The sequence below is a fragment of the Vigna unguiculata genome, chromosome 6 (assembly GCF_037176805.1).
Source record: "Vigna unguiculata cultivar grain cowpea cultivar isolate G323 ecotype 2 chromosome 6, ASM3717680v1, whole genome shotgun sequence".
In the NCBI taxonomy this organism is placed as follows: domain Eukaryota; kingdom Viridiplantae; phylum Streptophyta; class Magnoliopsida; order Fabales; family Fabaceae; genus Vigna; species Vigna unguiculata.
In genome coordinates, this window is record NC_140797.1 from 5,664,611 (window position 1) to 5,692,218 (window position 27,608).

General features: G+C 33.0%; 1 pseudogene; it reads left to right on the forward strand.

The window, feature by feature from the left end:
- The first annotated feature begins 9,471 nt into the window (after positions 1-9,471).
- On the forward strand, positions 9,472-12,010 carry LOC114188305 (uncharacterized; annotated as a pseudogene).
- The last annotated feature ends 15,598 nt before the right edge of the window (positions 12,011-27,608 follow it).

A 27,608-nucleotide genomic window follows, 5' to 3' on the forward strand; every position in this document is an offset into this window, starting at 1 on the left:
TATGGCATCCTAGAGGTGGTTGAAAAACAACCATAATGAGATAATGAATGTCATTAACAACCAATTAAGTTTCATTTTTCATTTTAGGTAATTAACTTAGCTTCTAGGCACCCTTTAAAAAGCAAAATTGGGTTAATAGAAAGGGTTTTACAAGGTTGGGATTATACTCAGAAACAGAACACGAAATTGAGACTTGGTGCGGTTTGGGTGAGGCATTTTGGAGCTGAATAGAGAAGAGACTAAGGAAGTCCTTGGTGTAGGGAGAATCCAATTGCCAAAGTTCAAGCTAAGGAATCCAGGTTAGGGGAGCTGAACCACGTTCTATCTGAGTTTTTATGCGTAATTGTATGATTATAGAATGTATATGTTTGATTTTTTACTTAATTGCATTGAAATATGTGTTTCTGGAATTTTTCTAGAAACCGCCTGGTAGGCTGCTCATAGCCACTAGGCGGCACATGCCAATTTAGTGTGTTTCTGGTTCCCTGAGGAACTGCTTGGCGGTGAATCCTTGTACTACCAGGCGCCACATATCTGCAACCCAGTTTTTGGGTTTAGTGATGAACTGCCTGGCGGTGATGAACACCCGTCAGGTGACGCGAGTCGAAATGACTCAGTTTTGATGTCCTGTGTGTTCTGGAGTGATTCTGATCGGGGGAAAATGTAGTCCTACTTGAGGATTGATGATGTAAATTGTAGAATTTCATATGGTTGAATGTTCAATTTGATAAAGTGTTATGAAAACCTTTTAGGGTTGAATGTTGGGGTATCTTGATGTATGATTCGACACTAAATACTGTGAATTTGCAACTAGAATAAGTGATTAATGTGATTAGGTTTTGGATTACTTTAATTGTGATTGGATGAACGGTGGGGTTACAGGTTCTGGGGAGGAATCTGGAAATGCCCAGATAGTATGCACTGTCTGGCGGCACGGGGCTTGCCGCCAGGCGCCAGCGCAGAAGTTACAATACTACGCGACTAGGATGGGTAAATTGGGTCTGAAGAGTTGTTCTGGAAAGAAATGGATTCATGATGATGAAATCTGGGGTCATGGGGTCATGAACGTATGAGTTGCCTTTCATTTAAATTGTAGTTAAGTATGTTTAGTGAAGTACATGGAATTGTTAGATTGTAAAAGTTGTAAAGACACTGATGAGGTGTGTAATCTGGTCTAAACAAAACTATATAGTTTTGATGGGATTTGGTTGGAGGTCAAAGTGAATACAAGAGTTTCTTTAAGATAGAAGCATAAGATGATGCGTTGGTTTAGTAGGTTTATAAGCCATGAAGACGGAAAGATGAGAGCAAGCTTAGTGAGAGACACATGTACTACTTAGAGTAAGGTACAGAATATCTGTAACGCCCCATTTAATTTATATACATAAAATTAAAGGAAACGTCACACAGAGATAAATCAACAATGCAGTCCTGGGGTTCATAACGTCACCCCTACAAAACTAGGCACACCACGATGCCAACTAAAAGCAGGATAACCGATTACTTAAGAGTTTACAATCTAACAACTACGAATACAGGGGCCATAGCCCTAAAGAAAACATGAAAAGAAGAAGCGTGAGATCTAGCCCAGATGGCTAAGCTGCTGGATCACCGTTTCCCTGCTGACCACGAGAACTTCGCCCATCTGCTCCCATCAACCAAGTCGATGATCATCGCAAGAAAGAACAGCCACATACATCACAACCATGCAACAAAACGGGTAAGCTAGAGCCAATCAACATATTCAACATGCAATCAAATATATTCTCATCATCTCATCCACATAGCAACCAAACATGTTATGACTCTTCATTCAATACACTACGACTCGACTCGACTCATCCGGATACGTATAACTCGGTCGGATTCAGCGGATGCTTGCACTTGTGGTGGATACCCCTGCTCGACCTTGAGCTGCTCGATCCTGAGCTATGTGTTACCAGTGTTACGATGAATCAAAAATCTCTCCCACCACAAGGTTAGCCCTTAATGAGTTTCAGGCCTCCTGCTACTCCCACCACCAGAGTCAGTCCGCTCTAAGTGAGACTAACTAGCTCCTCGGAGCGTCAGGATGCAACCTTACCTTGAATCCTTACCTAGTTATACAGATAGGGCACCACCATGAACACCCACTACCAGGGGCCATGGAATTACGTCCCGACCACTGAAGCGCGACCCCGGAGGTCTCACCTAGAGACCCCAAGGAATTACACGCTGACACGGACCAACGTTCATAAATCAACAATAAGAGAATATTGAATTATATTTTTCAATTTCATATCAACCCTTGAAGTTTAATCCTCATATCAATCACATCTCAAATCCATACCTTCGATCATCACCACCCCAATGAGTCTGGGGCCTAGTCTCATGTCAATATCATGTTCCTTTAATTTCAAACCACACATTCTTTTCTCACGCTAAGCCTCATACCAACCCATTCATCCACAATTCATGAATCATGCCAAAAATATGCTTCATGCCCCATTACATACATGTCCATCATCATACAATCATACTCAACCAACATGGATCACTCGGGAAACATCAAACACCCAAATCACAACACTGTCTCGCCCAGCATCTCGCTCAGGCTGAGGGGTCTCGCTCAGGCGAGACGTGCTCGCTCAGGCGAGCCTCTCCCTCGCCTAGGCGAGAGCGCCAAAAACAAGGGCATGGGCAACACGGGATCTCGCTTAAGCGAGATCCCTCTCGCTTGGGCGAGTTGCCTGCTCGCTCAAAAGTTGAGCGAGCCGCCTGGGCGACTTTTCGCGCAAAAAACTTAGGCGAGCTCCCTGTTTCATCTCGCCTAGGCGAGATGGACTCGCTTGGGCGAGATTAACAGGTCTCGCCACTGTTCTTCACTGCACAGCCATGTTCTTCATCCAAACAACTCATGCAATACACTCTTACATATCAGAACGAAATATCACACCATAAAATCAGCAACCAACTCATACACGGTTCAGAATAATGACTCGAAACTAAAACCCTAACTTCCCGTACCTGGAAAGCGGCTTAACAGAACTTCGACGCGGGACCTTGGAGCACGGCAGTTCGAGAGACGGGCTGGAAAAACTGGCAGAACGACTGAACAGTAGCAGAACAACGTTATTATGGAACCTTAAGTGAAGGAATACAGAAAATAGCTCTTACGTGGAAAAGGCATGAGATTGGGGATCACTTACAAGGAGCAGAAAACAAAAACGGAGCTTGAGCGGACTTGTTCGAGATGAAGAAAGGAACCCTAGCAGAGCTCTTTTGGTGAGAGGGTTGACGGCTGGTTTCTGAAAGAGTGAGTGTGAGATGGGATTAGGGCAACATAGCAGGGTTTATATACGTTGGGCCAGCCTTTAGGCCCACTTACAAGGGCAGCCCACCAACTCTAGAGCAGAAAAGAAATGGGGCCTTACAATATCTTAGCTGGTATTAGCAATTCGGCTAGACTGGAGCTTCAAGTATTGATCTTAATAAAGTTAAATATGAAACTGTTGAAATTGGGAAACCAAGTGGTTGGAGATACATATGTAATTAGCCAAACTTGTAAGAAATGACATGACATGATACATTTGGTAAGCTCTACATTGGGTGCTAGAAGTCTACTAGCATTGGAAAATCTGAGTTAGAGAACACAAACCAGAAGAATCTATTATTCTGATACAGTGCCTGGCGATGGAGGGAATCTGCCAGGCGATAGTCGTGCAAATAGATAGCACCTAGACCGCAGGCGCCTGGCAGCATGAGTGGTTCTGCCAGGCGATAGCCTTTCAACAGGGAACTGTTGAGTCGTGTGCGCCTGTGAGGGCCTTTTCGCCAGGCGGTGCCTGTAGCGAGAACTAATCAGAGGTGCTGGCGCTTGGAGCTGGCAGCGCCTGGTGACACGTGTCCCCCACAAGGCGATTTTGCTGTTGTAGCTTTGAGTTGTTGACTCCGTAGGCGTGATCTACAAGGCTTCTAGTGATGCTTTAAATGTGGGATTGCTGGTGTTTCTTGAGTTGTGGCTCGGAACGTATCCCTTGAGCCTGGTGACACGTGTCCCCCACAAGGCGATTTTGCTGTTGTAGCTTTGAGTTGTTGACTCCGTAGGCGTGATCTACAAGGCTTCTAGTGATGCTTTAAATGTGGGATTGCTGGTGTTTCTTGAGTTGTGGCTCGGAACGTATCCCTTGAGTTGTGGCTCGGGATAGGGGTTAAAGCACGTGGTATTCCTCGAGTTGTGGCTCAGAATAGCATCTCTTGAGTTATGGCTCGGGATGGCGGATGAACACGAGGAACCCTTGAATTGTGGCTCGGGTTGGCAAGTGTTGCCGGTGTGAGTGTGCTGGTTGTGGCCAGTACGGATGGGTCCAGATAGATTGCCCTCCTCAGTGGTTGATTGACGAGTTTGGTAGTCTTGGGACGTTGCTAACTATGTTCGCATTTGGGAACTCCACCTGGCGTTACGGTGTATGATTCGTAGCAATGGTTCTCGCACGTGCTCTATCGGTTGTGGCCGATAGGTATGGCAGCAAGTCATCTTGAAGTAATCACTAGAAGGGGTAGAACACGGACATCCTGGTGATGGCCCGGTAGTATGAATTTAAAAGGGATGGAATTCATTTGGATGATTGGGTTGCCTATATATATATATATATATATATATATATATATATATGTGTGTGTGTGTGTGTGTGTGTGTGTGTGTGTGTGTGTGTGTGTGTGTGTGTGTGTGTGTTATATGTGTATGCTATTTATATGCTTTATCTGTTAAGCTCACCCTATTTTCTTGTGATTGGCGATGATCATGTACTCGGTACACATGAGCAGATGATGTTGATGTAGGTGGTTTTGGTGGGGCTTAGCTGTGGAGGGGGGATAGCTCGGGGATCTTTTATTTTTATTTTTATTGGTTTTGAAATGAGTTGTAAACCCATACGGGTGTTCGTTTTATGACATTCTAGTTTTGAGAGTTATAGATTTAAGTACTTTTTATTTAATTTTTTAAATTTCCCGCGTTTTTGGGAAATGAGGTATTATTAAATGCGACTTATTATTTTAATTTTCTTTATTTTATTAAAATCTGTAATATCCTGACGGGATGTTACACCACGTAGTGGGGGATCAGTCGGGGTGACATTAGTGCGGGTAGGTTACGGGTCCTTGTTGGTTGGTTGAGTGGTGCTTCGATCATGGCGAGTATTGCAGGGGGGATATCTGTTATCAGATCGCGATGGATGCGGGTGTTCGTCTCTGTGGACAGCGGCAGAAATGCCCAGCACGAACCAATTCTTCTATTTTATCTTGGAGTGCTTTGCATTCATCTATAGTGTGGCCATTGTTTCTATGGTAGCGGCAGTACTTGGTCATGTCTACATTGGGGGTTGAATGTTTTGTGAGGTGGTGGGATGAGGTCAGCACGGAGGGCTTCATCAAGAAGGCGAGATCTGGGGACACTTAGCGACGCATATCTGGTGAAACGTGGTTGTCTAGGCTCTGTGGGCCTAAAGTCAAGTCGTGGGGGTGGTTTATCGCGGGCAGTAGTTGAGGGGGTGTAATCATTGTTAAGAAAGTAGTCAAAAAATTAGTATGGGTTAAGTTAACCCTAAGTCGTCTCCCAACGAACACGAAATTGATCTTTAACAAGTTAGTTCTTATAATATCTATACAAAAGAGTTTGTCAAATAAAATAATAAAAATATGAGAGATAAAGATAAAAAGATAAAATAAGATAGAAACAATAATAAATAAAAATAGGTCGATTCCACTGCTTTTTTAAAATAGGATGCATCATTGGTTTCCTAAAGATTATTGTTATTGATTTCTTGTTTAAGACTTCAAATTAATCAATGTAACTTCTCAATTAATTTGTTGGCGCCCTTACTTTCAACCAAAGTAACTTCTCAATCAAAAGCAAGCACTTTGTAGATTAATCTTAGTAAATTTAACCAAAGTAACTTCTCAATTAAATATTACTAATCCTAATCATCTCCATTCTTTTACCTCTTATATCTAGTAAAAAGATAATTAACCAAAGTAACTTCTTGATTAATTCTAATCTAAGTTTTCACTTTTAATCAAAGTAACTTCTCAATTATTAGAAAAAACTCATTCAATCACATGAAAGTTTCTAAAATTAATCAAAGTAACTTCTCAATTAAAATTTAAAAACCCTTGGACTCATACGATTGTTGTGTTATGTAGATTTAACATTGTGCTAACTTGCTACAATGTAAAAATCATTACTTTTACTAAATTAAGAACCAAAAGACATAGATGAAAATAAATCAACAAGAATCAAAAGAATAAACAATTTATTAAAACCTCAGAATCCAATTAAGAAATTACAGTGGAACTAACCCTTGAAGCTTAGCCTTTCATGGAATGCAAAATAAAATAAAAAGAATAGAAGAATGGAGAGAGAAAGGAAACGAAGTTAGGCCCCCCTAAAGAGTTCCTAAACTCCGAAGTCTCAAGCTTGTCCTTTCTGCTTCTCCCTTGGTCTCTTTATATAGGAATTGGACTGGGCTTTTCTGTTGCTAAAAATCTCTTACATATCTTTTAAAATAAAGATAAAGATAAATATTTAAAAATATTTGGAGAGATATAGACTACTTGACAAATATAATTGGTTGATAATATCAATATCTAATATAATTAAATTAATTAATTAATTAATTAAAGATATATGATAAGTTTTCACCAATTAGTATTTATATTAATTTTCCAAATCAACCCTTTGCAATCTCCTTAAATTATCTTCTAAATAATCCAATATCTTCAAGATATATTTGTTTGTTGTGAAACTAAAAAGATTCAAGAAGATCTTGTCATATTTAAAAAGATTTGGTAGTTATTATTTTTTAATATTTTATGATATAATTAAATAAGATAATTATTTAAACATATCAAATAAAATATCTAAAGATATATTTTTCACAAATTATCTTCTATCATAAAGATAAAGAAAACCGCATGGTCCAATTTTTTTGTTGCTCTCTTCTTGGCTTTTCACTTTTTCAAGCTTTTATTGTCGTCTTCATGGAATGCTTGACTTGGATTTTTGTAATTTTGATAACTTCCTATTCTTGGATTTATCTTTAAGGTGTCGTGAAGCTTTAAGCAATTTATTTCCACACATCCATGAGCTCAACTTAGCTGCAGTTGCACTAACACACCTCAAAATATCCAAAGAACATTTATGCAACTAAAAAGTTGTTTTTAACATGTTTTTGTATCTCATGCTCAATAAACCCAATTATAGGAAACTCCAATTAAATCAATCTTTAAGCACACAAATTCACTTAAATACCAATAATTAAACATTAAATGAGGGCAAAAATATGCACTCATTAGGTGGTTTATCGTGGGCAGTAGTTGAGAGGGTGTAATCATTGCAAAACTTGGTGTGAAGGGTCTGCATCTCTTCCATGCGGATGTAGTCTGCGGCACGAAGCTTAAGTTCGTGCATGGATGTGGGGGCTGGAGGTAGACGTTATTAGCGAATGGTATGGGTTTGAGGGTGAGGGCCATACATTACAGTATCATTTCTTGGTTGAGGTAGGGTGTGCGGAGGGCGGCCTTGTTCAAGTAGTCAATGAAAGTCTGTAGCGTCTTGTCTTGTTCTTGTTTGACGCTGAGTAGGGATAGGGTTGTGGTTTGATGTGGGCGACTGCCAACGAAATGGGTAGTAAACATGTGGGAGAGGGTGTCAAAATAGTTGATAGAGTATGGTGGGAGGTTAGTGAACCATTCAAGGGCAGGACCTTTGAGGGTGGTGGGAAAAGCTTTGCAGAAGACGACATCGTGGGATGTATAGAGGGCGACATGGGTTATGTATATTTTGAGGTGCTCGTTAGGGTCGGTTTCTCCCGTATAGTTGTCTAGTGTGAAGGGTTCCCATTGGGCAAGGAGAAGGGTGTTGGTGATAGCATCAATGAAAGGGTGGCGACGCTTGGGTGGTTAGGGTGGCAACGGGTGTGGTCGAATGGGGTGATGGACGAGGGTAGGGAAAGTAGTGGTGAAGTTATGAGGTGGTATATGGGTAGTGGGAAGGGTGGCAGCGGGGTGGGTGTTGCGGTGTGTATGGGGATGGTGGGATGGATGTTTGTGTGATGGGTAGAGATGATGGGTGTTTGTTGAGTGGTGGTGAAGGTGTGTGGGGTTGGGTTGTACTCGCTTTCTTCCTCACTGGGCTGGTAAGCCGAAGACTTGGGGGCTTCTGACGATTCCTTGGTCTTCCCCGGGGTAGGGTCAACCTCGATCTTCCTTCTCAACCGTGAGTTTTCTTGCTTGAGTGCCTCCATCTCGTCAGCACTATGCTTTCTCAAGTTAGCGAGCTCTTGTTGCATCTTGACTTGGCCTTCAAGGATGGCGGCCAAGTCTAGGGTGATGTTAAAAGGCGCGGTGGGACCCGCCTTAGGCTGCTTCTTGACTTCAGCTCTGCTACGAGTAGAAACCATTGTCGACAGTATGCGGGTTGCTAGGTAAGGTGTTACTTCATGCCCCACGATGGGCACCAATTGTTCCTGCGGAAACAAATAAGAGAATTCAGACACAAATATCACCTTACCTCAATCTGCAATCTCTCGAGTTGGCTCCTCCTCGACTTGCGTATGTCATTTGCCGATATGCACGGTTTGGACCCATGAGGGGTTACCTGCGAAAAGAGCTCTAACGATCAAGTCAGCCAGTGGCGGAAGAATGAAGGGACAGGGGGGAGCCACGGCTCCCCCAACCGTTTTTGTTTTCACTTTTTTTTCTATATATTTAAAAAATAATATTTAAAAATTATTACTCTATTTATATTAATTAATTTTTATTTTATTTTATTTTCTATATATTTAAAAAAAATATTTATATATTACTACTTTATTTATATATTATTATTTTATTTATATATTATTACCTTATTTATATTAATTTAGTTTGAAAAATCTTTTTTAAAATTTAAAAATCATGTTTTGTTCTCTATTATAATTTCTTATACTTTTCTATTTGGTTTCTCTCTTTCGTGCCTCCATCTCTTTCTCCCTTTTTATTTTCATCTCAATTTTCACCATCAATTCCTTATTGTTTTCAAAATCAAATTGCACTACGGCAAAATTGAAGAGTTAAGGAAGATTTTGGACCGAACAATTTCTTCTTTTGAGTAAGTTCATCTTTTCCTTTTTATTTTTGAAGCAATGTTTCCCTCTTGTACGTGGCTTTTCTACGCTCTAGGCATATATCTTATCTATCTGTTAGAGATCATAAAATCATGCTTTAATTGTTGATCAAACTCTTCTTTATGTAGATAGAGCTATTTTAAGCTTTGAAGTTGTGTAAGGGAAGAACAAGATTAGGAATCTACTCTAAGGTAAGGGAAGCTAATCATTTAGAAGTTATTACTTTTCTTAAAATATTGAGTCTTGCTTTTAAGATTTAATTTGGGGTATTCATAATTTTATCTTTTTGTAAATAGGTGAGAGGTGAAAATTTTATATTAGAAAAATTATGATAAAGAGTAAAAGAATTGATTCTTTTTTCAAGAGGAAGGCTTGTGATGAAGATGAAAAAAATGCATATACATCATCTAAAATTGAGAAACTTCATGCGAATCCAAATATTGAAGAAAGTGAAAAATAACTCTCTAAGGTTCCTAAAGTTACACATAATGAATTTGAAAATACTTTAGAACGTGATCTGGGAAAGCGTCTTCAAATTTGGCAATACCCACCAAATCAAATTGATGAGGTACGAAGGGCTTATCTAAAATGGGGTTCATATCAAATGCGTCTAGAAAATTATCCATTTTCTGGTAAAGATGATCATCCAAAAAGATTTCAGTACACATGGTTTAGCTTATTTCCTTCATGGTTAGAGTATTCGCCATTAAAAGATGCTGCATATTGTTTACCGTGCTATCTTTTTAGTAAAAAACCAAGTGGATGACCTGGCTCAGATGTTTTCATTGTTACAGGTAATTGAGTTTATTTTCATTGAATTCTAATTGGCAATAAGTTTATTGTCATCAACATGTTTTAACTTTTTGAATGTTATTTTATAGGTTTTAAAAATTGGAGGAAAGTTAATTATGGAAAAAATTGTGTTTTCCTTAAACACATTGGGAAAGATCCTTGTTCACCACACAATATTGCAGTGTCTGCTTGTCAAAACTTGTTAAATCAAATTGTCACATTAGGAATGTTTTGGAAGTGCAAAGCTCAGATCAAATTATGAAGAATTGGTTACGTCTCAAGACTTCAATCGACATGGTTCGTTTTTTATCACTTCAAGCTTGTGCTTTTAAAGGTCATGATGAAAGTATTGAATCGAGGAACCAAGGTAATTTTCTTGAGATGATAAAACTCATAGCATCATACAATGATGAAGTTGCAAAAGTTGTGTTGGAAAATGCTCCATTCAATTCCAAATATACTTCACCCAAAATTCAAAAGGAGTTATTGAATATTCTTTCTAGTAAAGTGAAAAATCATATTCGTGAGGAAATTGGGGATTCCAAGTTTTGTATAGTTGTCGATGAAACTCGTGATGAATCAAAAAAAGAGCAAATGGCTCTTATTTTGAGATTTGTTGATAAAAACGGTTTTATTCAAGAGCGATTTTTTGATATTGTGCATGTTAAAGACACTGCAGCAATAACTTTGAAGAATGAATTGTGTGTTGTACTATCTCGACATAATCTTGATGTTTCTAATATTCGTGGTCAAGGGTATGATGGTGCTAGCAATATGAGAGGAGAATGGAATGGATTACAAGCATTATTTTTGACTGATTGTCCTTATGCATATTATGTTCATTGTTTTGCTCATCAGTTACAACTTGCCTTGGTTGCTGCATCAAGAGAAGTTATTCCAATTCACCAATTCTTTTCAAAATTGACTTTCATTGTCAATATTGTTTGCTCTTCTAGTAAACGTCATGATGAGTTACAAGCTGCCAAGTTAGATGAAATTGCATATTTGTTAGAAATTGATGAGCTTGAAAAGGGTAAAGGGGCAAATCAAATTGGTACTTTAAAACAAGCTGGGGATACTCGTTGGAGCTCCCATTTCTCTTCTATTTGTAGCTTGATCAATATGTATGATGCAACTTGTTTAGTTCTAGAAAAAATTACTGTTGATGGATCTACTTATTCACAACGTGGTGATGCTGATAATGCTTACAAAAGCTTAACCTCATTTGAGTTTATACTGATCTTGTATTTCATGAGAGAAATTATGGGGATAACAAATGTTCTTTGTCAAGCATTACAACAACAATCTCAGGATATAGTTAATGCTATGCATCTAGTTTGTTCTACAAAAGGACTTATTCAAAACTTGAGAGAAAATGGTTGGGATAAGTTATTAAAAAATGTGACTTCTTTTTGTGAAAAACATGATATTGAGGTGCCTAATTTTGGGGCTTCTTATGTAGCAAGGCAAGGACGCTCTCGTCACCAAATGGATCATATTACAGTGGAACATTATTTCAAAGTTGAAATATTCTTTGTTACCATTGATAAGCAATTACAAGAGTTAAATAGTAGATTTAATGACCAAGCAATGGAGTTATTAATTCTAAGCTCTACTTTGGATCCTAAGAATCCTTATAAAGCTTTTAATATTGATAAAGTTGCACTCTTGTGGAAAAATATTATCCCATGGATTTCAATGAGCAAGAGAAGATTAATTTGAATTTTCAACTTCAACATTTCATTATTAATGCTCGTCAAGATTCAAATTTGAAGAATTTATCAACAATGCAAGAGTTATGTACATGTTTGGCAACAACAAAAAAGTCTGAAGTTTACTACTTGATAGATAGATTACTTCATCTTATCATGACTCTTCCAGTTTCTACAACTACAACTGAAAAATCTTTTTTTGCAATGAAAATAATCAAGAACAAGTTGAGAAATAAGATGGAGGCTGAATTTTTAGCAAGCACTATGATAATTTATATTGAAAGGGATATTGCAACTAGCTTCAGCTCTGATTCAATTATTGAAGATTTTAAGTCATTGAAAGAGCGTAAAGGAACACTCTGAATAAAGGTAAATTTTGTTTTTTTTTATATTATTGTTGATGATAAACTTTATGTTACTCTTTCATATATATTATTGTTATATTGTTTAGATTCCATTGTCATGAGTGCTTATTTTGAATAAAAGAATGATGTAAAAAATTAATTTTTTTTAATTAAAAGAAATTATTATTTTTTAATTAAAAAAAATTATATATAACAAATATAATTTGGCCCCCCTAATATTTTTGGTCAAGTTCCGCCACTAAAGTCAGCCAAAAGATTCTCAGAAAGTCAAATGTCTTGATTAATGGATTAATGAATGCGTACTTTTAATTACTGGGGTCCATGTGTATTTATAGAGTTATTAATTATGTTTGATCCTGTCGTGGGCTAGGCCATTGTTTGGGTCATAGATGGACTTGGGGCCTGGCCTAGGCCCTTAGTTAATGATTGTTGGTACTAGGGGCTTTGTTTGTAATATTCTAAGTCTGGAATAGTCAACAAGTGTCGTCTTGTCCTCTGAAGCAGGCGACCTAGGCCGCTTATGCTTTTCCAATTATTCATTTGATAACTGCTTTCAGGGCTATACGTAGGCGGGTTTAGTCGTGTAGTTTTATTAGTCTGCCTAGGTGCAGTACAATTACTAAGTGTGAAACTTATTGGATATACCGAAACAGATTTTGTATTTTATATTTTATATTTTTAATTATAAATAGATTTTGGTATGTTAATATTGCTAAGATGTAAAATGCTCGAAAACCCTAACAAAAGCTTTATATTAAAAAAAATAAATGGTATTTATATTTTATTGTTATTTTTTAATTCAATTTAATTTATAAAAATAAAAAAATATATTTATAGTTCATTTTATTAAATTATTTTTGTGCGTAAAAGTTCAAATATATTTTATGCAGTTAATATATTTTAATTACTTATAAATATTAAAGTTAAATTTAAAATTGTAAAATTAGAGTCTAAAATAACAAATAATTAAATATTTTTTTCAAAATTACAACTTATTTGAATTTAATTTCACAACCAATATTTATATATATATATATATATATATATATTAGTATGTTGTTAAATTTATTTTATGTTTTGAAAATTTATTTGTTTCATATACTGAAAAAATATATTCTGTTTAACATATTATTTAAAATAATTATATGATAAAGTACATTTTATTGAGAGAGTATGCAAATGACTTGGATAAATTTTCAATATAAAAATAGTAAAGTATTATTATTATTATTCAATTTTACAAAAAAAATAATACTTATATTAAATTTGAATTATATTTTTATAAACTTAAAGTTTGTGCATGATATTATAAGGTAATGATTTTGATAAAATGTTATTTTTGTCACTGTCATCATAAAACCAATGGTCTCAAAAAAATATTTATCTTAACAATGAATTTGATTTCTTCTAATTCTAATTCTTTCAAATTTTTAAAAGATGATATTTGATATCTTTATATTTTTCTGTCATAACAATATATAAAATTCAAGGTTAATTATTTTCAGAATCAATATGTAAATTATATATTATTGTTTTTTATATAAAAACAAAGAAATGATCGAAAATACTTTGATATAAATGAAAATATAAGCCATGCAACTTAAAAGCATGGTGTATAAATAATTATATAAAAATATTTATATAAAGAAATATATATATATATATATATATTATTTATGTTCTCTAAACTCTAAACTCATAATTACTTATCGAATGAAATACAGTTTCAAGAACTTTATAAATATTTCAATGTTACCATTGGTTTAAATACTAATGATACAACTCAAACAAATAACTTCAAATTACCATTTATTTCAATTGTTTTTGTATATATTTTTATATGTTTTTTTACTATATTGATTTGAAAAATCAAATTATTTATTATAAATAAAAATTGAATTATTTATTGTTGATAATATATAATAATTTTTTTCACACAAAATCATTTATTTGTTTAATGTATTTCAAACTTAGCACATCATATTATATTTAATCATTAGAATTTTTTTTAATCATAATTAAGAGACTTAAATATACATTTGATCCATATTTTTGTTGTTTTAATTTAATTTGGTCTCTATTTTCATTTTGTGTTCAATTAGGTCCTCATTTTTGTCAAATTGTGGTCAATTTGGTCATTTTTAGTAACGGTGTTTAAATAGTTAACGTTTTTGAATAGTACATGTCATATGTCAGCTCATGGTTTTTTTTTTAATTTTTTTTAATTTCTTAATTTTTTTAAATTTCTTTAATTTTTTTTTTAATTTTTTTTTCAAAAAATTTATCCACATGTCAAGTCACAATTGTGTCACGTGTCAGTGCTAGTGCCACATGTCAGTTTGTGATAGTATTATTTTTTTGTTCAATTTAGTTCCTATATTGGTTATTTTTGTTTAATTTAGTCCCAATTTTTATTAAAATAAATTAATTTTGTCCCTTTTAAATTAACACTATATATATTATTTTGATAATTTTTTATTACACATAATATTAATCAATCCTATTTTTCTATTAATATTAAATAAAATTTAAGTAATACCCGTGGTACAAATACAGTTGACTACAAACAAGTATTATTTATAGTAACTTCCTACTTACATAAATGAGTATTATTTATTCCACTCACATTCGCATTTAACAGAAATCTCAATCTAACATGATTTCTCAAATGCTTTTTTAAAAAAAAAAAAACACTCATGACAATACAAAATAATAATACAATTTAGCTCAAAACTCTTTAACTTTACTAAGGGAAAACATATGAACTACTAAAATTAGAAACTTAAGCTTAATTAAGTTATTGTACACGCTTTTTAAAAAGCAAATTAACTTAAGAGATGTTGAATAAATTTTAAAACTTTTACACAACTTTGGAAAACAAAAAGCTTTTAGTAGACAGCCTAAAAACAATAACTTAAGTTTATGCGTCGAGGTTTATAAAACTCCCACTCCATAATGCGAAAACCCCGTAAAAAGAAAAATGAGTTGAGATAATACCTACCCACACATGTTATAAAAGGTGAGATATTTAGAAAAAATATTATTAAAATAGGTTTAAAATAAAGGGAGGTTTATAACAAGATACATAGGTTTAAAGAAGGCTCAATAAAATTTAAAAAAAACTATCACGACAATAATTTTTTATTTTTTTGATAAAGTGGTGATGAAAAAGAAGAGATGAATCATAAAGAACAATTACAAAAACATTAATTATATAAATTTTAGATAAATAACACTTCATCATGATCACCAATAACAAATACACATATTCTGGCCAAACGGTCCTTTCACCTACAACATTACACAACCAACTACAACATCATGGTCAAACATCGTCACGAGTATTATAGGTAAATTATACTTTCAAGATTGAGGGCTTATGTACCTGTCTGACTTAATAGATGATATGGTTCATTAAGGCTCTGTTCGTTTGAAACGAATTACTATTAGAAGGGATTAGGAAAGATGAATTTACGAGTAAATGATGTGTCCGTATCTAATGATTTGTGTAGAAAAGAGAGCAATGATTTACAGGATAGGCATATTAATCCATCCCGCTGAAAAAGAGAAGATTTGAAGGTAGAAAAAATGATTTTACATTATTGTCCCTATTTTGGAATTGGTGCTGAATGAAATTGCATAAGATTGGATTCGGTTCTGAATACACTGGAACCGATCCTTCTTCGTAAGCTTTAGTATATATATTAGATAAATAAAAAATCTGCATCACATCATACATAATAACTATTCTTCATATTTTTTTTTATTTATTACTCCTATTAAATTTTTATTTAAAAACTATTCATCAACACTTTTTTAAAATTAATTTACACTCATCAAATTTTTATTTTATATTATTTTTAATTATAAGGATAAATTTGTAATTTTAAATTTTTATTTATTAAAACTTTTTCTTTTATCTATCACATCTATCAAATCATCACAAACTTTCACAAATCTTACCTCTTTATCCACTCACTTTCACCTCCAAATCTCTTAAAAAAAACGCAAAACTTTTACCATTAAATCTATTCAAATTCATCCACTCACTCTCTTTTAAATCCATCATCTCAAGTGAACAAAGCCTAAGTCTCAATTTGCGTAGATCATACTTACAAGATTGAGGGCTTATGCACATGCTCAACCCAATAGATGATACAGTCCACCAAAATACATCTATTAAGGGAAATATTTACATACCCACAAATTTTATTAGTATAATTATACTATAATACTAAATATACACAGGATATTTAGTATATATGGTAAGTTATCATATTATAATTCTTATTATGATATCACGGTAAGTTATCATTTCATTGATATTAATTAATATTTTGTTACTGTTATGAATTAATGGTCGTCCGTTGATTTGATAAACTACTCATATAATTGATATGATTGATACACATATGATTCATTACTCTTTATGTAATATTTTATATTAACTATTTTATTTATATCCTTTATGGGGTTACCATGTTGTATCTATAAATATGACTCGTCCAATCAGTGATAAGATACACATACAAACAGAAGTTGCTCCCTACTCGCTCATTCTCTATTCTTTCTCTCATTCTTCTCTCTCTTATTACTTTTATTTTATAACATGTTATTAGCATACGGGTCATCCAACTGAGCGTGAAGACATATTTTTTTTCCCTAAGGACAATGCTCTACATTCCTCAACCGAGGTTCTATACATTCTTCTCTTCTTCTTTTTTTCTCATTCACAAACTTTATATTATATATAATTTGATTATATATATATATATATATATATATATATATATATATATATATATATATATATATTGTGATGATAATTGTTTGATTTGTTTTTTCTCTGTCTTATTATTATTATTTGATTTCAGTAATTTCATATATAATTTAATTATATTAATATTTTATGTGCTAGTTCTAAAATATGTCAAATCTTGCAAAGCTTGAATTTGCGGCCCTTGATATTTTGGGGAAGAATTATTTATCATGGATTTTAGATGCTAAAACTCATCTAGATGCAATGGGTCTTGGTGATGCTATAAAAGAAGGAAATAAAGCATCTGAACAAGATAAATCTAAAGTTATGATTTTCCTTCGTCGCCATCTTCATGAAGGGTTGAAAGTTCAATACCTTACTGTAAAAGACCCTTCTACATTGTGAAAAAATTTAAAAGAAAGATATGATCACCAAAAAACTGTGATTTTGCCAAAAGCTCATTATGATTGGATGCATTTACGGTTGCAAGATTTTAAAACTGTAAGTGAATATAATTATGCAATGTTTAGAATTACTTCTCAATTGACTCTATGTGGAGAAAGAATTACTAATGAGGATATGTTGGAAAAAACATTCTAAACTTTTCATGCAACTAATTTGCTTTTGAAACAACAATATCGTGAAAAAGGTTTTCACAAATATTCTGAATTGATTTCATGCCTTCTTGTGGCTGAACAAAATAATGAGCTCTTGATGAAAAATCATGAGGCCCGACCAACTGGTTCTGCTCCATTCCCAGAAGTGAATGTAGCAACATCTGATCCATATAATCATGGACGAGGTCAGGACCATAATAATAATCGTGGTCATAATTTTGGTCGTGGTCGTAGCCATGGTCTTGGTCGTGGTCGTGCTATTAATCATGGTCATGGACATGGTTATAAAGGAAATTTCAAAGAGAAACTTCATCAACATAAATGGAACAAGAATGCAAAAAAGGAAAAAGAAAGGGGTGAAAAAAATGGCAAAAAAGCTGAAAATATATGTTATCGTTGTGGCAGTAAAAGTCATTGGACTTGTGCCTATTATACACCAAAGCATCTTGTTGAACTCTACCAAGAATCACTTAAAAAGAAGAATATAAAAACACACTTTGCTTATGAAGATGGTGATTATGATTATGGCCATATGGATACTATTCATCTTGATATTGGTGATTTCTTTTCTAAACTCGATGGAAGCATTGATCACCTTATTGGTGATGGGAGTGTTAGAAAATAGTTTTATTTTATTTTATATTATGTTATTAAATTTTAAGACAATGTTTTATATTTAATTCATGTTGCTCTTATATTTATATATATATATATATATATATATATATATATATATATATATATATATATATATATATATATATATAAAAGTTTTTATGTTTTTATTGAATAATCCTCTTTTATAAACGGATATATAGTCATAATAGACAAACTTGATTACGAAACGAAAATATTATTTTGGCAGTACTTGTATTAGTTTGACAAAAAAAATGAAACTCAATTGCCAGTAGAGGATTTTTTAACATTATTATATTAAAATTTAATTATAATGTTTATGTTTAAACATATTGGTAATTTAAATGTATTATAATTTTTATGTTTAAAGAATATTATTTATATTTACTTCCATGTATCGGATTTAAAGTTTTTTAATGAATAAAATCTTCAATTTTTATTTATTTTTTTCTTCTCTTGTTACAAAGAAATATTTAATATTGATATTTATGTTTATATCAAGAATGAATATTGGTATTAACACCAATGATGAGGATTTGTGCCTTGCTAATAGTGCAACAACTCATAATTCTCAAGAGTAATAAATTTTCTCTTATTTGATAATGCGAGAAGTCAATGTTAGTATTATTTCTTGTACTACAAATATAATTGAAGGCTCCGGAAGAGCTATTGTACTTCTACCAAGAGGTACAAGATTACATATTAAAAATGCATTTTATTCTCCTAAGTCCAATAAAAACTTATTAAGTTTCAAGGATATTTGTCTAAATGGATATCATATTGAGACAAATAATGAAGGAGATATTGAATATCTTTATATAACTCAAATTGAGTCAAATAAAAAATGTGTATTGGAAAATTATCAGCCTTCTCTTATGGCTTGTACTACACATATATTAATGCGATTGAGACGCATGTCAATGTAAGCCAGAAGCTTACAAATAAGCATGAATTTCTTGTTTGGCATGATCGGTTGGGTCATCTTGGATATATCATGATGTGAAAAATAGTTGAAAACTCATGTGGACATCCACTTAAAAGTCAAAAACTTCTTTAGTCCAATGATTTCTCATGCACTACATGTTCGCAGGGAAAGTTGATAATAAGACCATCACCAGAAAAAATTAGAAATGAGTCAATCTAATTTCTAGAACGAATACAAGGTGATATTTGTGGTCCAATACACCCACCATGTGGATCATTTAGATATTTCATGGTATTAATTGATGTGTCCACTAGATGGTCACATATTTGTTTACTATCAACTCGAAATCAAGCATTTGTTAAGTTATTAGCACAATTGATCAAGTTAAGAGCCCACTTCCCAGATTATCCAATTAAGAAAATTCATCTTGATAATGCTGGTGAATTTACATCTCATGCTTTTAATGAGTATTGTATGTCAATTGGAATTGAAATTGAACATCCAGTAGCACATGTTCATACTTAAAATAGACTTGCAGAATCATTGATAAAACGTCTAAAATTGATTGCAAGACCTTTACTTATAAAATCTAATCTTCCAATTAATCTCCTCTGTAGTTGGTTTTTGGTCAGCAACCTAATATTTCTCATTTAAGAATTTTTGGGTGTGTTGTATATGTCCCAATTTCCCTACCAAAAAGGATTATGATGGGTCCTCAAAGACGTTTGGGAATATATGTTGGATATGATTCTCCATCGATAATAAAATATCTTGAACCATCAACAGGTGACTTATTTACAACTGGATTTGCTGATAATCATTTTGATGAATCAGTTTTTCCAACGTTGGGGGGAGAAAGAAAGAAATTGGAAAAGGATATTGGTTGGAATGATTTATCATTATCTCATCTTGATCCTCATACAAAAGAGTGTGAACTAGAAGTTCAACGGATAATTCATTTACAAAAATTGGTCAACCAATTACTAGATGCTTTTACTCACACAAAAAGGATAACTAAGTCGCATATACCCGTTGCTAATGCTCCAATCAGAATTGATATTCCTATTGGACAATCTAATATAGCAAATGAATCTCAAACACGCCTGAAGCGTGGTAGGCTTGACAGTTCCAAAGATAAAAATCCTCGGATGAGAAAAAGGGAAAAAATGCAAGATGGCCTAATCGAGGGGGTAAAAGTCCCAAAAGATTCTTTTGACATAATTAATGATTCGGTTCTAGAAGAACCTCAAGTGCCTAAAATTGTTGAAAATGATGGAATCTCAATAAATTATGTCATGAATCATAAAATATGAAACCGAAATAAAGTCAATATTGACGAGGTTTTTGCATATAATGTAGCAAAGGATGTTCTAACTGACAATGAGGATCAAGAACCACTGACAATTTAAGATAGTCGAGAAAAAATGATTTGACAAAATGGAAAGATGCAATCCAAGCAGAATTAGATTCACTTGCTAAACGAAAATTTTTTGGACCTGTAGTTCGTGTAACATTCCGGTCGGATATTACTAATTTAAATAAAATAAAGTAAAATAATATTAAATATGCCATTATTTTTCTAAGTTCTTTTCCAAAATGCGGGAAAATTAAAACCTAATAAAATGTCTCAAAATTCAAAACCATAAATTAAACTTCAAGTTTACATAATTCAAAACTAATCAACTAAATGTTTACAAAATAGTCAAACATAGTCTATAAAACTTCCCAAGTTATCCCCTCTCCGGCTCTAAGTGTCACCAACTCCACTTGAAACAACGCCTACTCTCGTGTAATGAATTACACGATCATCGCCAAACACACACAAAAAGGGTGAGCTCATGTAACAATATAAACGTATAATTTAATACATATAAGTTCATCCCAAATTACTTTATTTCAGCCAATGCCTAAACAAGAAACCTTACTGCCATAAGGTTTCCAACCCAAAATTTCTTGACCATGGACTTAGGATATATATATATATATATATATATATATATATATATATATATATATATATATATATATATATATATATATATATTTGCGTGTGTGTGCGGCGCGCTTCCACGAACCTGTCCGCTCGTGGTCCTACCTCTACGAACCTTCCTGCTCGTAGTCCAACTCTATGGACCTCCCCGCCCGTAGTCCAACATACGTGATCCAACAGCTACGAACCTCCCCGCTTGCAGTAGTCCTAAAGTGTGATCACGGAACATACGAACCTCCCCGCTCGTATCCTCACACGAGAGCACCATAATATGAACCTCCCCGCTCATATTATCACGTGTTCACTACCAGCCATGAACCTACCCGCTCATGACACAATCAAGCATCTCCTGGTCCAACTTCGCATCGCAACACATTAAAATGAAAGTAAGAAAAACACATTGCCCTATACAAGATACACACTCAAGCTGGTCTTAGGGATTTAAATGCTTCCCGAACCTACCTGTTCGTGGTCCAACTCTACGAACCTGCCCGCTCGTAGTCCAACATGCATGAACACCTACTATGAACCTCCCCGCTCAAAGCAGCCTCAAGTGTGAGCACAAAATATATGAACCTCCCCGCTCATATTATCACGTGTTCACCACCAACCATGAACCTACCCGCTCATGACACAATCAAGTATCTCCTGGTCCAAGTTCACATCGCAACACATTAAAATGAAAGTAAGAAAAACACATTGCCCTATACAAGATACACACTAAAGCTGGTCTTAGGGATTTAAATGCTTCCACGAACCTGCCCGTTCGTGGTCCAACTCTACGAACTTGCCCCTCGTAGACCAACATGTGTGAACACCTACTATGAACCTCCCCGATCATAGCAGCCTCAAGTGTGAGCACGAAACATATAAACCTCCCCGCTCGTATCCCCACACAAGAGTACAACAAACATGGACCTCCCCGCCCGTATCCATCACGCATCTCACATATCCGTTATGAACCTCCTCGCTCGTAACTAATCTAGCATATCCTTGACCAAGCCTTCAAGATCGTCCATGCAAATTCATCTGCAACGATCCATAACCCTGCACTATCGCATGGCGCTGCCTAAGTTCCACCAGGCGAAATGGAAGTGCAGATTGCTTGGCGGTTCCACAACATTGTCGCGCATCATGACACACAAAGCTTCCTTATTTCTGGTTATTGCCTAGTGGTTCACTCTGCATCGTCAAGAGCTACACCAGTAATGTGACACTACTTGTTTTAGGTACTCTAACTCAATTCCTAGCATCCAACAATTCAATTCTCAAACATCCAGGAACTAAAATACGCATTCATATACTTCATATACTCAAATTTACAACATCACAGCTCATATGCATCATTCAATTATAAGCACACATCTATCCCTTTCTAAACTCATATAAAACCATCAAAACAAAAGTGTTATACCCAACACACAATCATGAACAACCAAACAAATCAGGAAGAACACATAATCATTGCCCCAAAATATCGCACGAGCAATAAAATAGTAATAAAGGATAATAATAATAATAATAGTAATAATAATAATGATAAGAATAATAATAACAATAATAGTGGTAAAATAATAATAATAATAATAATAATAATAATAATAATAATAATAATAATAATGAATTTGTTGCGTTTAGAAGAAGAACTCTAAATAGGCACCCTAGAAGTCGAATACAACTAAAGCCAATTAATTATTAATTAAATACTAACCCAAATTAATAAAATCACCTATACAATCCCCATTTATAAAACACTTTCTATAACTATTCCCTTCCCCTCTTAAAAATTACTAATATAAAAATTACTAACCCCATCATAATTTCTATAAGAAAAAACTACCAAAGAAAATTACTAATTATGCTAAAACCTTAACTACAACATACAAAAAGTTTAGTCACTACCAAGGCTTAATACACAAAACCTACAAGTCATATATAATATCAAATACAACAAAAAAGAAAAAAAGTCAGTCCCACTTCTAACCTTCTTTAAATATATTAAAAAAATATATTTAGTGTAATCGATGCTCTGCATCAAAGCAGATAATTTGTTTCCTTTCTTTTTTCTTTAATATTATATAAATTACTATATGATGAATGTCGTAAAATATCCTCCTAAAATATTATAACATACCATAACACTACATTTATCTACTTTTTCATATAACTAAAAAAGTGAAAGCTCTAGAATGCAACCCCAAGTCACGTTACTGTAAAAGAAAAACCCTAACCTTTCCTTTGCATCATCCACCCACAAATCAAGAAAACCTCAATGCATTCATGCTATATTAGATTTCGTATCACTAAAATTCATCAATCACATACTTAACATTCAAACGAAAATTTAACGATACTATATCACCATTACAATCAAAATTTCTAAAATATAAAACAAATGCATCACATAAATTTTATTGTAAACAATAATTCAATCAAACAAAACTTAAAATCTTCTTTCATAGGAAGAAATTAAACTAGTCAGCTCCCCTTAAATGAAAAATGCTAGAGTCCTCTTGCACCACAATTGATCAAAATCGTATTTCTTCCCTCACCCTTGCAGAAACAACCCCATGTGTCCTCTGACCCTTCCCATCCATACCAAAAACAATTTTAGCAAAAAGAAACCTTATTTTGCTTAAGTTAAGGTTCGAACACACAATCATGCAAATGTCAAGTCAATGCACAACCATTCAACCAATTCATGTTTCGTGTTAATTCCTAAAATTCTAGGATTATATTATCACTCATCATGATCAATCATAATATCAAAATAATACACAATTAAAATAACACATAATTAAAATAACACACAATTTGACATACACAAGACTGGAACCCAAGTCCTTTCAACATAACTTTGTACTCTCAACCATTTGAGCTAGTACTAATTCACATCATAATAGCCAACATTAAATGCCATAAAGGCTCTCACTACCTGCATATTTGTTAAATAATTATTTATGTAAAAATTTAAATTCCTCGGGTCTTACAGTTCGCACACCTGAGGGTGTAAAACCTATTCGGTGCATATGTGTTTTTGTACAAAGACGAAATGAGAATGGTGAAATTGTTAGATATAAAGCACGGTTAGTTGCTCAAGGTTTTTCACAAAGACCTAGTATTGATTTTGAGGAGACATATTCTCCAGTGTTGGATGCAACAACATTTAGATATTTAATTAGCCTTGTTGCAAAAGAAGGTATGAATTTACACCTCATGGATATTGTTATAACCTATTTGTATGGCTCTTTGGAGAATGATATTTATATGAAACTCCCTAAAGGATTTAATTTGCCCAACAAAGCAAATTCTAAAGAGAATTATTCAATAAAATTGAATAAGTCCCTTTATGGATTGAAACAATCAAGACATATGTGGTATAACCGTCTTAGTGAGTACTTGTTAAAGGAAGGGTATAAAAATGACCCTATTTGTCCTTGTATTTATATGAAAAGATCTGATAATGAATTTGCCATAATTGTTGTTTATGTAGTTGACATAAACATAGTTGGAACTCCTAATCAGCTCACAAAAGCAATTGATTGTTTAAAGAAAGAATTTGAGATGAAGGATCTTGGAAGGACAAAGTTTTGTTTGGGATTACAAATTAAGTATTTAAACAAAGGTGTTTTTGTACATCAAGAAACTTATATAATGAAAGTGCTTAAAAAGTTCTATATGGACAAATCACATTCATTATGCATTTCAATGGTGGTGAGGTCATTAGATGTTGATAAAGACCCTTTTAGACCTCAAGAAAAAGTTGAAGAACTACTTGGTCTTGAAGTAACATATCTTAGTGCTATAGGAGTACTAATGTATCTTGCTAATTATACTCAACCTGATATAGCATTTGCTGTAAATTTGTTAACAAGATATAGTTCTTCTCCTACAAGAAGACATTGGAATGGAGTAAAATAAATACTTTGTTACCTTAAGGGCACTATGAATATGAGCTTATTTTACCCAAATGATTCAAAATTAGATCTAATGGGTTATGCAGATGAAGGTCATTTATCAGATCCTCATAATGGTCGATCACAAACAGGATATTTGTTTACATGTGGTGGTACAACGATTTCATGGCAATCTATGGAACAAACAATAACAACAACATCGTCAAATCATGCAGAAATCTTAGCATTACACGAGGTAAGTCGTGAATGCGTTTGGTTAAGGTCTATAATTCAACATGTGCAACAAACTTGTGGTTTATCCTTGGAAAAAATGAAACTAACAACCATATATGAAGACAATAGTGCATGCATTGCTCAATTGAAAGAAGGGTATATTAAAGGAGACAGAACAAAACATATTCTTCCAAAATTCTTTTTCACTCATGATCTTCAAAGAAATGGTGATATAGAGATCCAAAAGATTCGCTCATGTGAAAATCTAGCAGATTTATTTACAAAGTCTTTGCCAAGGAGAACTTTTGAGCAATTGGTTCACAAGATTGGACTTCGTCATCTTGATGATGTAAGTTTACATGAGGGGAAAAAATAGAAGATGTAAAGAACAATATTATATAGAATGATGTACTCTTTTTCCTTCACTGGGATTTTATCCCAAAGGGTTTTTCCTAGTAAGGTTTTAACGAGACACATTCTTTTATCAATGGACACCCAAGGGGGAGTGTTATGTATTAATGGTTGTCCATTGATTTGATACAATTACTCATATAATTGATATGATTGATACTCATATGATTCATTACTATTTATGTAATATTTTGTATTAACTATTTGATTTATATCCTTTTTTGGTTACCATGTTGTATCTATAAATAGGACTCGTCCTATCCGTAATAAGACACACATACAAATAGAAGTTGCTCCCTACTTTCTCATTCTCTATTCTTCCTCTCATTCTTCTCTCTCTAATTAGCTTTATTTTATAATAATTACCTATTTTGTCACATTATAGTTATACTTTCTGTAAAAATATTCTTATTTCTTTATTGACTTGAGCGTCAAATAGTCTTTTATATGGTGAATTTTTCCTCACTATTAACCTTTGGGAGCATTACATGATGATCTCTCAAAACCACTTGATATTGTCACTTTTTCGAAGGCTCTCGTATCAAGAAATATCCTTTCCATGCATTTGATACTCTTTTTCAATCACTTGATTTTGATACCCTAGATAATTAATTAGATATCAAATATAATACATATTTAACAATTAATTAGATATCAAATATAATATATATTTAACAATTTCTCACCCTCACATCTTAAACACTGTATATGAATGTCTTTTTTTTTCTCTAATTAAATAAAGTATTCTAAAATTATAAAAGAATGTTCTTGATACATTATAAGACTATGTGAAATTCTATCAGAAAAGTTATTGTTAAAGATTGTATTATATCCTTAAAGAAATATGACATGTTTTTGTCACATGGACGGCTACTGAAAAATCAAATTATTTGAATAATAGGAGATCAAATTATTGTAATAAATATAACTGTTACGATTGTGTATAAAAAATGTATACAAATTTTTAAGTAGCTTTCTAAAAGCAATTACAACAAAAAAGTTAATTAAAAATTAATTAAATTTTTAATCATTTCTTAAGAATTCACTCTTTACATAAAATACGTATATAAAAAGTACTTTTTTGTTTAAATTATTAAATTAAAAAGAAAATGAATGAGAGTAAAATCATACGTTTGAACACAACTTTTTTATTTTTTAATTTAAAGTCGATTCCAAGTTCTATAATTTGTGTAATTTTCATATACCAAGTTTATTAATTTTTCTATCTTAACATACACAAAATTTGTCTATTGTTAGAAAAAAAAAACATAACTCTAGTCTTAGTAAAAACAATTACCTTCCACATGCTTTAGTAGAATATAATCTTGCTACTATAATTTTTATGTATACAATTTTTTATTTTATTTTTACAATTATATCTGTTTAAACAATTATTTCCTTACATTCCTTTCCTATAAGTTAAACTACCTTTTTTGTCCCATTTTTCGTTTTATCAAATAAGACCTAATTTTGGTTTTATGTTTAAATAGGTCCGAATTTTCGTTAATTTTGTTTAATTAAGTTCTTTTTTTCTAGTCCCGTTTAAATCATTAGCGGCATGACTACCACGTGTCATTTCGTGTTTTTTTGGATTTTTTTTAAAATTTTTTTTAAATGTCCTTTTTGGATTTTTTTCAAATTTTTTTTGGACATTTAAAAAAAATAAAAAAAAAAATAATAAAATTTTTTTTAAAAAAAATCCACAAAGTGACACGTGATAGTCATTGTTCATATCTATTAATGATTTAAACGGTGTTAGCAAAAAAAAAGACAAATTGAACAAAATTAACGAAAATTAGAACCTATTTAAATACAAAATCAAAATTAGTACTGACAAAATTTAACATCGGAAAAAAAGTATTTTAACCTTTAAATGTATAACTAATTCGTAAACTACTTCTTATTATTTATTTTTCGGTATTTATTTTACATCTTATTTATATTTTAAATAAACAAATACAACATATTTTGTTTGAAAAATGATTTGAAGTGTTCTTTACATGTACAATAGTAAAAGAAGAAATAAAATTAAATATATGGAATGATTTTGATATTAATTAAATAAAGTTTAGAAATATTATATTTTGCCATCATGAGCTGTGATTTTCGATCACAGGTCATATCACCT